This window comes from Schistocerca piceifrons, chromosome 1, assembly GCF_021461385.2.
Source record: "Schistocerca piceifrons isolate TAMUIC-IGC-003096 chromosome 1, iqSchPice1.1, whole genome shotgun sequence".
Taxonomy (NCBI): domain Eukaryota; kingdom Metazoa; phylum Arthropoda; class Insecta; order Orthoptera; family Acrididae; genus Schistocerca; species Schistocerca piceifrons.
In genome coordinates, this window is record NC_060138.1 from 1118502341 (window position 1) to 1118514747 (window position 12407).

General features: G+C 47.0%; 2 non-coding genes across 2 annotated transcripts; both read left to right on the plus strand.

Annotated features, from left to right (window-relative positions):
* Positions 1–9151: 9151 nt before the first annotated feature.
* On the plus strand, positions 9152–9226 carry Trnas-cga. The gene has a single exon. It is a non-coding gene; the product is annotated as a tRNA-Ser (tRNA).
* A 226-nt stretch (positions 9227–9452) lies between these two features.
* Positions 9453–9527, plus strand: Trnas-cga. Its single transcript has one exon. It is a non-coding gene; the product is annotated as a tRNA-Ser (tRNA).
* Positions 9528–12407: the final 2880 nt, after the last annotated feature.

The window sequence follows — 12407 nt, forward strand, 5'->3', positions numbered from 1 at the left end:
TGTGACATGACGCCTCAAACCGGCCGGCCACTCTGCACGGCCTAAAAAAAATAATCAAGACTCGTTCATAGGATTTGTCGACCTGGAAAAAGCATTCGACAATGTAAAATGTTGCAAGATATCATAAATTCTGCGAAAAATAGGGGTAAGCTATAGGGAGACACGGGTCATATACAATATGTACTGCAGCCAAGAGGGAATAATAAGAGTGGACAACCAAGAACAAAGTGTTTGTATTAAAAAGGGAGTAAGACAAGGATGTAGCCTTTCACCCCTACTGCTGAGTCTGCACAGCGAGGAAGCAATGACGGAAATAAAGGAAATGTTCAGGAGTGGAATTAAAATTCAAGGTGAAAGAATATCAATGATACGATTTGCTACTGACATTGGTATTCTGAGTGAAAGTGAAGAAGAATTACGTGGCCTGCTGAATGGAATGAACAGTCTAATGAATACAGCGTATGGATTGAGAGCAAATCGAAGAAAGATGAAGGTAAAGAGAAGTAGTAGAAATGAGAACAGCGAAGAACTTAACATCAGGATCGATGGTCACGAAGTAGATGAAGTTAAGAAATTCTGCTACCTAGGCAGTAAAATAACGAGTGACGGACGGAGCAAGGAGGACATCAAAAGGAGACTAGCAATGGCAAAAAGAGCATTCCAGGCCAAGAGAAGACGACTAATATTGAATATCGGCCTTAATTTGAGGAATAAATTTCTGAGAATGTATGTCTGGAGTACAGCATTGTATGGTAGTGAAACATGGACTGTGAGAAAACCGGAGTAGGAGAGGGTCGATGCATTTGAGACGTGGTGCTACAGACGACTGTTGAAAATTAGGTGGACTGGTCAGGTAAGGAATGAGGAGGTTCTGTGCAGATTCTGGGAGGAAAGGAATATGTGGAAAACACTGACAAGGAGACGGGACAGGATCATAGGACATCTGTTAAGACGTGAGGGAATGACTCCCATGGTAGAAGAGGGAGCTTTAGAAGGCAAAAACTGTAGAGGAAGATAATTGGAATACATCCAGCAAAAAATTGAGGACGTAGGTTGCAACTGCTAATCTGAGATGAAGAGGTTAGCACAGAAGACTGATGACCCAAAAAAAAAAAAAAAAAAAAAAAAGCTATGGCAGCAGACGACCAACGCGAACGCGAGTGCCATTGCTAGTAGCACGACGTCGCCTGCTGCGCCTCTCCTGGGCTCGTGACCATATAGGTTGGACCCTAGACGACTGGACAACCATGGTCTGGTCAGATGAGTTCCGATTTCAGTTGGTCAGAGCTGATAGTAAGTATAGAGTATTGCGCAGACCCACAGGACACCATGGACCCAAGTTGTCAACAAGACACTGTCCAAGTTGGTTGTGGCTCACCATAATCGTGTGTGCTTTGTTTACATGGGATGGCCTGGGTCCTCGGTTATGTTCTGCTACACTCCTGGAAATGGAAAAAAGAACACATTGACACCGGTGTGTCTGACCCACCATACTTGCTCTGGACACTGCGAGAGGGCTGTACAAGCAATGATCACACGCACGGCACAGCGGACACACCAGGAACCGCGGTGTTGGCTGTCGAATGGCGCTAGCTGCGCAGCATTTGTGCACCGCCGCCGTCAGTGTCAGCCAGTTTGCCGTGGCATACGGAGCTCCATCGCAGTCTTTAACACTGGTAGCATGCCGCGACAGCGTGGACGTGAACCGTATGTGCAGTTGACGGACTTTGAGCGAGGGCGTATAGTGGGCATGCGGGAGGCCGGGTGGACGTACCGCCGAATTGCTCAACACGTGGGGCGTGAGGTCTCCACAGTACATCGATGTTGTCGCCAGTGGTCGGCGGAAGGTGCACGTGCCCGTCGACCTGGGACCGGACCGCAGCGACGCACGGATGCACGCCAAGACCGTAGGATCCTACGCAGTGCCGTAGGGGACCGCACCGCCACTTCCCAGCAAATTAGGGACACTGTTGCTCCTGGGGTATCGGCGAGGACCATTCGCAACCGTCTCCATGAAGCTGGGCTACGGTCCCGCACACCGTTAGGCCGTCTTCCGCTCACGCCCCAACATCGTGCAGCCCGCCTCCAGTGGTGTCGCGACAGGCGTGAATGGAGGGACGAATGGAGACGTGTCGTCTTCAGCGATGAGAGTCGCTTCTGCCTTGGTGCCAATGATGGTCGTATGCGTGTTTGGCGCCGTGCAGGTGAGCGCCACAATCAGGACTGCATACGACCGAGGCACACAGGGCCAACACCCGGCATCATGGTGTGGGGAGCGATCGCCTACACTGGCCGTACACCACTGGCGATCGTCGAGGGGACACTGAATAGTGCACGGTACATCCAAACCGTCATCGAACCCATCGTTCTACCATTCCTAAACCGGCAAGGGAACTTGCTGTTCCAACATGACAATGCACGTCCGCATGTATCCCGTGCCACCCAACGTGCTCTAGAAGGTGTAAGTCAACTACCCTGGCCAGCAAGATCTCCGGATCTGTCCCCCATTGAGCATGTTTGGGACTGGATGAAGCGTCGTCTCACGCGGTCTGCACGTCCAGCACGAACGCTGGTCCACCTGAGGCGCCAGGTGGAAATGGCATGGCAAGCTGTTCCACAGGACTAGATCCAGCATCTCTACGATCGTCCCCATGGGAGAATAGCAGCCTGCATTGCTGAGAAAGGTGGATATACACTGTACTAGTGCCGACATTGTGCATGCTCTGTTGCCTGTGTCTATGTGCCTGTGGTTCTGTCAGTGTGATCATGTGATGTATCTGACCCCAGGAATGTGTCAATAAAGTTTCCCCTTCCTGGGACAATGAATTCACGGTGTTCTTATTTCAATTTCCAGGAGTGTATTTGGAGACCATCTACAGCCGTTCACAGACTGCATGTTCCCAAACAATGATCCAATTTTTTGGATGACAATGCGCCATTTCACTGGGCCGCCGTTATCGGCTGTTGTTTTGGAGGATATTATGGGCAATTCGAACGAATGATTTGGCGACCCAGATCACTCAACAGGAATCTCATCTGCACTACTGGCGATTAAAATTTCTACACCACGGAGATGACGTGCTACAAATGCGAAATTTAGCCGACAGGAAGAAGATGCCGTGATATGCAAATGATTAGCTTTTCAGACCATTCACACAACGTTGGCGCCGGTGGCGACACCTACAACGGGCCGACATCATGAAAGTTTCCAACCGATTTCTCATACACAAACAGCAGTTGACCGGCGTTCCCTGGTGAAACGTTGTTGTGATGCTTCGTGTAAAAAAGGAGAAATGCGTACCATCACGTTTCCGACTTTGATAATGGTCGGATTGTAGCCTATCGCGATTGCAGTTTATCGTATCGCGACATTGCTGCTCGCGTTGGTCGAGATCCAATGACTGTTAGCAGAATATTGAATCGGTGGGTTCAGGAGGGTAATACGGAACGCCGTGCTGGATCCCAACAGCCTCGTATCACTAGCAGTCGAGATGACAGGCATCCTATCCGCATGGCTGTAACGGATCGAGCAGCCTCTGTCGATCCCCGAGTCAACAGATGGGGACGTTTGCAAGGCAACAACCATCTGCACGAACAGTTCGACAGCGTTTGCAGCAGCATGCACTATCAGCTCGGAGACCATGGCTGCGGTTATCCTTGACGCTGCATCACAGACAGGAGCGCCTGCGATGGTGTACTCAACGACGAACCTGGGTGCACGAATGGCAAAACGTCATTTTTTCGGATGAATCCAGGTTCTGTTTACAGCATCATGATGGTAGCACCCGTGTTCGGCGACATAGCGGTGAACGCACATTGGAACCGTGTATTCGTCATCGCCATACTGGCGTATCACCCGAAGTGATGGTATGGGGTGCCATTGGTTACACGTCTCGGTCACCTCTTGTTTGAATAGTGGACGTTGCATTTCAGATGTGTTACGACCCGTGGCTCTACCCTTCATTCCATCCCTGCGAAACACTACATTTGAGCAGGATAATGCGCGACCGCATGTTGCAGGTCCTGTAGGGGCCTTTCTGGATACAGAAAATGTTCGACTGCTGCTCTGGCCAGTACATTCTCCAGATCTCTCAAAAATTTAAAACGTCTGGTCAATTGTGCCCGAGGAACTAGCTCGCCACAATACGCCACTCACTACTCTTGATGAACTGTGGTATCGTGTTGAAGCTGCAGGGCAGCTGTACCTGTACACGCCATCTAAGCTCTGTTTAACTCAATGTCCAGGCGTATCAAGGCCGTTATTACGGCGAGAGGTGGTTGTTCTGGGTACGGATTTCTCAGGATCTATGCACCCAAATTGTGTGAAAATGTAATCACATGTCAGTTCTAGTATAATATATTTATCCAATGAATACTCGTTTATCTTAGGCATTTCTTCTTGGTGTAGCAATTTTAATGGCCAGTAGTGTCATATTTAAAGGTCATTATTCCGAGGTCAGTTCGTGCACAAAATCCTGCACCAGCATCACTTTCATAACTATGGACGGCTGTAAGGGCAGCATGGCTCAATATTTCTGCAGGGAACCTCAAACGACTTGTTGACTCCATAGCACGAGTTCCTGCACTATGCTGGGCAAAAGGAGGTCCAACACGATAGTAGGAGGCATCCCATGACTTTTGTCACTTGAGTGTATTGTGCCGCTAACAGTCCACCCTGTCCTTCCTTCACCCCCCCCCCACTCCTTCCCCCCGCCGCCCCCCACCCCCTGCAAATATTTGGAGCGAGGGTCATGAAGCAACAGTAAAGGAAGAAAAACCCGTTGGACGTAAATCGATCGTCGGCAGTCGCGCTTGAGGTACCTCGCTAAGTTTCAGAATGTGCACTAATTCTGTCCGCGTATGTGTGCACCGAGTCTCGGATGGCATTGAACACGACTGACTTGAGTGTTTTTTCGTCTAATTAGCTATCTCGCATGCTTAGTGTAAACGTGTAAAAAGTGAACATTCGTGGATTATTAACTTACTGGAAACCTTATGTCTCAGTTTCGGTGTTTACGTTTTGTGTGCCGTCCGTAGAGTTGGAGGAAACCACGTGGCAAGAGGCGTAGCTTATTCACCACTTTTAGGGCGAGCAATTTACGGTATTTAATTGACAGATGGAGCGATAATTATCTATACTTGGAACTTCGAGTGGAGGTCGTCCCTGAACTGTGTCGAGTGCTGATTAGGTTGGGAAAAATTTGGTGAATTGCTATAGCGTTACTTGTGCGTGTGTACTTTTATTGAATGTGCCGATTTGTTAAGCGACTGCAGACTTATTATTTATCGTCGTAGTTTCTGACTGCTCTGGATCATACATATACGGTTAGAACATTTTATTTCAGTTTTGACGAGCTGCGTTGTGGGCTTCTAGATTGGAGATTATGGGCATTCCTTTCTCCAAGGACTTCTGGCTGACTGCACAAATAATTCTCAGACACCTGTAAAAGGTAATGGTGTTTAAAAGTCGGACTATCAGAATTTCGCAAACTAGATTTAACAACCAATAAAGACCATACACCGACCGTAGCAGTAAAAGTAATTGAAAACCCGCCGCTCCACAAGGCGCTGTCGGATCAAGGATTTGTATAGGCTGTTGTATTGGCATTGTGATGAAAGTTTTTCGTGGGCTTCCAATGTACGTTGCCAGATTGTTAACTTGGTTTGAGTATATTTACAGGCGTCGGTTGCTGGTACAATGTACGACACGACACCTTAATGCAGAGTGCTGACTATAGTTACATCTGAATGAATGCTCCACAAGCCATCTTAAGTTGTGTGGCAGAGGGTACATGCCGTACCCCCATCTTTCTCCCTCGCTTCACGAATAGGGAGGGGAAGAGCAGCTGTCGGCAAAGCTCTGTATAACATCTAATTTATGTAGCCTCCGAAATATGAAAACTAAACTTGTCCGTAATGCACAACGCCTCTTGTAGCGTTTGTCACGCCAGTTTGTCGAGCGAACCCATAACTCTCTATCGCCGAGTAAACGATCCCGCGACGTTTCGTTGGATTTTCTCTATTTAAGTTTATTAATCTTTTGCACCTGTTACTTAATTTTCTGTAAGTCTTCCTTGGTGAGGGCCCCAGACCGATGAACAAGACATAAAAATCAGTCGAATACGTGTTATGTAAGCCACATCTTTCCTGGCTGAATTACATTCCCTCACGATTCACTAAATGAACATGAGCAGGAATCTGCTTTTCTTACTGTTTGTTTTATGCGGTCATTCCACTTTAGATCGCTCTGGGTGATTGCCCCTAGCTTTGTTACGGTATCGAACTTAATGTTTACAGTCGTCTGTCGGCAGTAATGTGGTCGAACAGTAGTCCTTTAAGTTTGTTGTTTATGTTTACAGTCGTCTGTCGGCAGTAATGTGGTCGAACAGTAGTCCTTTAAGTTTGTTGTTTATTTATGACAAATGAAACAATATGTGCTGCTAGAGTAATATAAATATCGTCCAGACAAACCAAGCTGACATTCGGCGCGGTGGCTGCCGGCAGGGCCAGTGAATGGGAAATGCCTTTACCGTCACTCCCAGCTGCCATCGCACAAAGTGTCAGCTTAGCTAACACGGACAGTATTATTGGATTACTCACTGTGGTATAAAACGACTTTAAGTAGCAGCTGGTAGACATCTCGTGAAAAGGTGACAGCATTTGGTATTTAGTATAAACACAACACAACTGGAACACATACTTCAAGATTCTATTTCTCTCGGTATATTACTTTTTTGTACACAGTCAGTATAACGGTATAACATGATTTTTTTCCTTATGTCACCGTTATTCCCATGCCGTCCGTAAATGAAGTGAAACTCGAAATAAAAAGACAGATCAAATTGGAATATATTAATCCTCCACTGATTAATGAAATTTGTATCAGTTCCAGTGATTGCTAGTACTCAAGTTCGAGGAGTGTTCAATAGATAATGCAACAAATTCTTTTTTTCTCGGCCAGTTTCGGTTGAAAATAAGGGGAATTTTTTGTGAGACATCGTGAAATAGTCCCGCTTCCGCCCCTGTAGTTCGATGAAGTTCCGATAGGTGCCTCTTGTGGCTGTACGTAGCCTTCAGAATGGGCAAGGACGTCTGTAACGGACCTACGTTCCAAGCAGAGAGCTGTCATCGAGTTTCTTTTGGCGGGAACCACAGCAGCGCAGATATTCATAGGCGCTCGCAGAATGTCTACGGAGACCTGGCAGTGAACAAGAGCACGGTGAGTCGTTGGGCCACGTGGTTGTCATCATAGCAGAGAGGTCGTGCAAACCTGTCCGACCTTCCGCGTGCCAGCCGGCCACACACAGCTGTGACTCTTGCAATTCTGGAACGTGCGGACACTCTCATTCGAGGTGATCGATGGACCCCAATCAAGCATGTCGCTGCTCAACTGAACGTCTGTGTTAGTAGCGCTGACACACTCGTTCACCAGTTGCGGCACTCAAAGGAGTGTGCCAGATGGATTCCTCGCCACCTAACGGAAGACCATAAAGAGGAACGATGGACATCTGGTGCGGAATGCTTATCCCTTGCGAGGCTGATCGTGACATTTTTCTGACGAACATCGTCACAGACGATGAAACATGGGCTCATCACTTCGAATCAGAAACAAAGAGTCAGTCCACGGAGTCCGCGTCTCCTCCAGAGAAAAAGTTCAAAGCCGCACCCCAGCTGGTAAAGTAATGGCGACGGTCTTCAAGGACTCTGAAGGCGTTGTTCTGTTTGATGTCGTCCCTCATGGTGCAAAGATCAACTGTAATGTGTATTGTGCCATCCTCAGGAAATCGAAGAAACAATGCAACAGAACTTCTTCTCCACAACAATGCAAGGCCTCGACAAGTCTGTACACCCGAGAGGAGATCATAATTGCATCGACCTGTTCTTCCCCATCCACCTTACAGTCCTGACCTCGCACCTTCCATCTGTTTGGCCCAATGAAGGATGCACTCCACGTGAAACACGTGGTACCATGCGAGTAGACAGGTTGTCGCAGAAAAGTAGAGTAAGCCCGTCGCACTGAGCGGAGATTATGTTGAACACTAGGGTTTTGTAGCCAAAAGAGTGGAGAATAATATACGAGGGTTGGAACTTTAGTTGTGGCAACTATTTATTTTCGGCTCGTACAAAACAGATACGAGTTTCAAAGTTTTACTGACCTTCAAAGCAGTCACCAGCATTGTGTATAACACGTTGCCAGCGATGTGGAAGTAGTAGGATACTCTTAGCAGTGCCAGTTGTGTTGACAGTTCGAGCGGCGAGGTCTGTTGCCCGACGAATTTGTAGCAGTTCTGAAGCGAATGCCGTGAATTGTTTCCTTCAGTTTAGAAATCGAGTTGAACTTACGAGGGCTTAAGTTAGGGGAGCGCAGTAGGTGGTACAGCACTCAGTCAAACAAATCAGTAACAGCTTGCACTGTACGTGCTTGAGTAATGTCCTGCAAAATGATGGTCGGGTCCTGCAGAAAGTGTCATCACTTCTGTCTCTATACTGTTCATTTTTGGAACACAAGCTACGACCAGCTTAGAAGTGATGATTCTACAGGACCTGACCATCATTTTGCAGGACAGTGCTCAAGCACATACAGTGTAATCTGTTACTGATTTGAAACTTCCTGGCAGATTAAAACTGTGTGCCCGACCGAGACTAGAACTCGGGACCTTTGCCTTTCGCGGGCAAGTGCTCTACCAACTGAGCTACCGAAGCACGACTCACGCCCGGTACTCACAGCTTTACTTCTGCCAGTACCTCGTCTCCTACCTTCCAAACTTTACAGAAGAGCTTCTGTAAAGTTTGGAAGGTAGGAGACGGGGTACTGGCAGAAGTAAAGCTGTGAGTACCGGGCGTGAGTCGTGCTTCGGTAGCTCAGTTGGTAGAGCACTTGCCCGCGAAAGGCAAAGGTCCCGAGTTCGAGTCTCGGTCGGGCACACAGTTTTAATCTGCCAGGAAGTTTCACATCAGCGCACACTCCGCTGCAGAGTGAAAATCTCATTCTGGAAACATCCCCCAGGCTGTGGCTAAGCCATGTCTCCGCAGTATCCTTTCTTTCAGGAGTGCTAGTTCTGCAAGGTTCGCAGAAGAGCTTCTGTAAAGTTTGGAAGGTAGGAGACGAGGTACTGGCAGAAGTAAAGCTGTGAGTACCGGGCGTGAGTCGTGCTTCGGTAGCTCAGTTGGTAGAGCATTTGCCCGCGAAAGGCAAAGGTCCCGAGTTCGAGTCTCGGTCGGGCACACAGTTTTAATCTGCCAGGAAGTTTCACATCAGCGCACACTCCGCTGCAGAGTGAAAATCTCATTCTGGAAACATCCCCCAGGCTGTGGCTAAGCCATGTCTCCGCAGTATCCTTTCTTTCAGGAGTGCTAGTTCTGCAAGGTTCGCAGAAGAGCTTCTGTAAAGTTTGGAAGGTAGGAGACGAGGTACTGGCAGAAGTAAAGCTGTGAGTACCGGGCGTGAGTCGTGCTTCGGTAGCTCAGTTGGTAGAGCATTTGCCCGCGAAAGGCAAAGGTCCCGAGTTCGAGTCTCGGTCGGGCACACAGTTTTAATCTGCCAGGAAGTTTCACATCAGCGCACACTCCGCTGCAGAGTGAAAATCTCATTCTGTCACTGATTTGTTTTACTGATGGCGCTGCTAAGTGCTATACCACCTACTGTACTCCCCTGACTTAAGCACTCGTGAGTTCAAAGGAAAACACTTCACGGCATTCGCTACCGAACTGCTGCAAATTCGTCAGGCAGTAGACTGCGCCGCTCGAACTGTCAACACAACTGGCACTGCTAAGAGTATCCTACGACCTCCACATCGCTGGCAGCGGGCTGGTGACTACTTTGAAATTCAGTAAAACTTGGAAACACGTATCTATTTTGTATGTGCTGTAAATAAATAGTTGCCTCTATTAAAGTTCCAACCCTGGTATTCTATTGGAATCCTGAATAGAACAGAACCAACGTGTTTTCAGAAAATAAGTGTTGTGTTACTGATTGAATGCCCCTCGCAGATTGCAATTTTCTACATTGAATTGCATGTACACCTAAATAACAAGCCTGCATGTACACCTAAATAACAAGCTCCTATGACATCAAGTTTTGCTCAGCTATAGGTGAGGAATTACGCTGTGGGTCACAAACCGACAGGGGAAACAGCCCTCAGTAGAATTCATGGAAGGATCAAAGGCACATGGGAACGCTTGCGAGGAATGCCGGGAGGCGGTCAATTTGGACTATGCTTTCAAGTGGACCGACTCTACACCGGACCCGATATAAGTAACAGCGTAGGTTGTATCTACAGGGATAGAGATGCAAGTAGTCATAATTCGTAGAAATACACGACTTTGAATACTGTAAGAAAGCACCACCACACACACTCACACAAGAAAAAATGTTCAGCGAAACTAAAAAACTGCTACCATTGGTTGACCATGGTGGTTCATGGTGTGGGTTCCTGCTGTCATGTCCTAGTTCATGAACCACGGGCAACGTATGAGTGGCCAAGTAAGTGGTCCCGACAGTCGGGATACCAGTTACTTTGGAATAAGGCTGGGCATCTCGGACATATTCTGAGTCGTGGTCACCTTTGTGCTCATACGGCAAAGACTACCAAATCCACCGGTTAGTCCCTCAACCGTTAGGGGTAAAACTCAATGGGACCCGGGGCAAGTAAGGCTAGCAACCTGCTTCCCTGGTACTTTAAACATGATGCTGGCAACAATCAGAGCAAAATGCCTCGGACCTTTGGAGGTGACGGAGTCCCACCTCTAATTGACAAACCAGGGACTCCTAAGATACGACTCTGCAAACGAATGGTAACGAGATGGGGAGCTATTAATATCAATGGGGGCTACTCTGGGAAGAAGGTAGAGCTGGCAGAGGCTGCAAGTAAGATGGGGTTGGACGTTTTAGCTGCTAGTGACATTCGGGTAAGGGATGGGAGAATACAAGGTCTACCTGTCAGGAGTCAAAGCAGGAATAGCACAATGGGATGTAGGGCTTTACATCAGGAAAGAAATGGAACCAAGCGTAGTTGCAATAAGGTATGTAAACGAACGATTGATGTGGATAGATTTGACAGTGTCTAGCAAGAAAATTAGGATTGTGTCAGTATATTCGCATTGTGAAGGGTCAGATCAAGATAAGATGGATAATTTTTATGACGCACTCAGTGAAGTAGTTGTTAGAGTAAAGGGCAAGGACAGTGTTCTGCTCATGGGTGATTTTAATGCCAGGATTGAAAATCGAACAGACGGGTATGAAAAGGTTATGGGTAAATTTGGAGAGGATACGGATGCCAACAGGAACGGGAAACAACTCTTGGATTTCTGTGACAGTATGGGCTTAGTAATCACAAGCTCCTTTTTTAAAGATAAGAACATTTACCGGTATACTTGGGGAGGCAGGGGAACCAGATCTGTCATTGACTATATAATAACAGATCATGAATTCAGGAAGGCTGTGAGGGACACACGTGTATTTAGGGGATTCTTTGATGACACTGATCACTATTTAATCTGCAGTGAAATTGTTATGGTGAGGCCGAAAGTGCAGGAGGTCAGGTCCATATGTAGGAGGATAAGAGTGGAGAAACTGCAGGATAAGGAAATCGGGCACAAGTACATAACAATGACCTCAGAAAGGTACCAGTTAGTTGAATGTAGTCAATTACAGTCCCTGGAAAAGGAATGGACAAGGTACAGGGACACAGTACTAGAAGTGGCTAAAGAATGTCTTGGAACAGTAGTGTGTAAAGGTAGGATGAAGTAAACAGCTTGGTGGAATCTCACACTCAAGGCAGCCTGTCAAAGGAAAAAGAAGGCGTATCAAAAATGGCTACATACTAGAACTCAGGTAGACAGAGAATGTTATGTTGAAGAAAGAAACCAAGCCAAGCAGATAATTGCAGCATCCAAGAAGAAATCCTGGTTGGAGACTTTGGGTCAAGCTGCTGGAAAACCATTCTGGAGTATAATTAGCAGTCTTCGAAAGATAGGTAAGAAGGAAATGACAAGTATTTTGGACAGGTCAGGAAAACTGCTTGTGAATCCTGTTGATGCCTTGGGCAGATGGGGGGAATATTTTGAAGAGTTCCTCAATGTAGGTGAAAATACGATCAGTAATGTTTCAGATTTAGATGTACAATGGGATAGGAATGATGATGGAATTAGGATCACATTTGAGGAAGTGGAGAAAATGGTCAATAGATTGCAGTGTAATAAAGCGGCTGGAGTGGATGAAATAAAGTCGAAACTCATGAAATACAGTGGAATTTCATGTCTTAAATGGCTACACAGGATAATTGAAATGGCGAGGGTGTCGGGACAGGTTCCATCAGACTGGACGAAAGCAGTAATCACACCAATCTTTAAACATGGAAACAGAAAAGATTGTAACAACTACAAAGGTATCTCTTTAATCAGCGTTG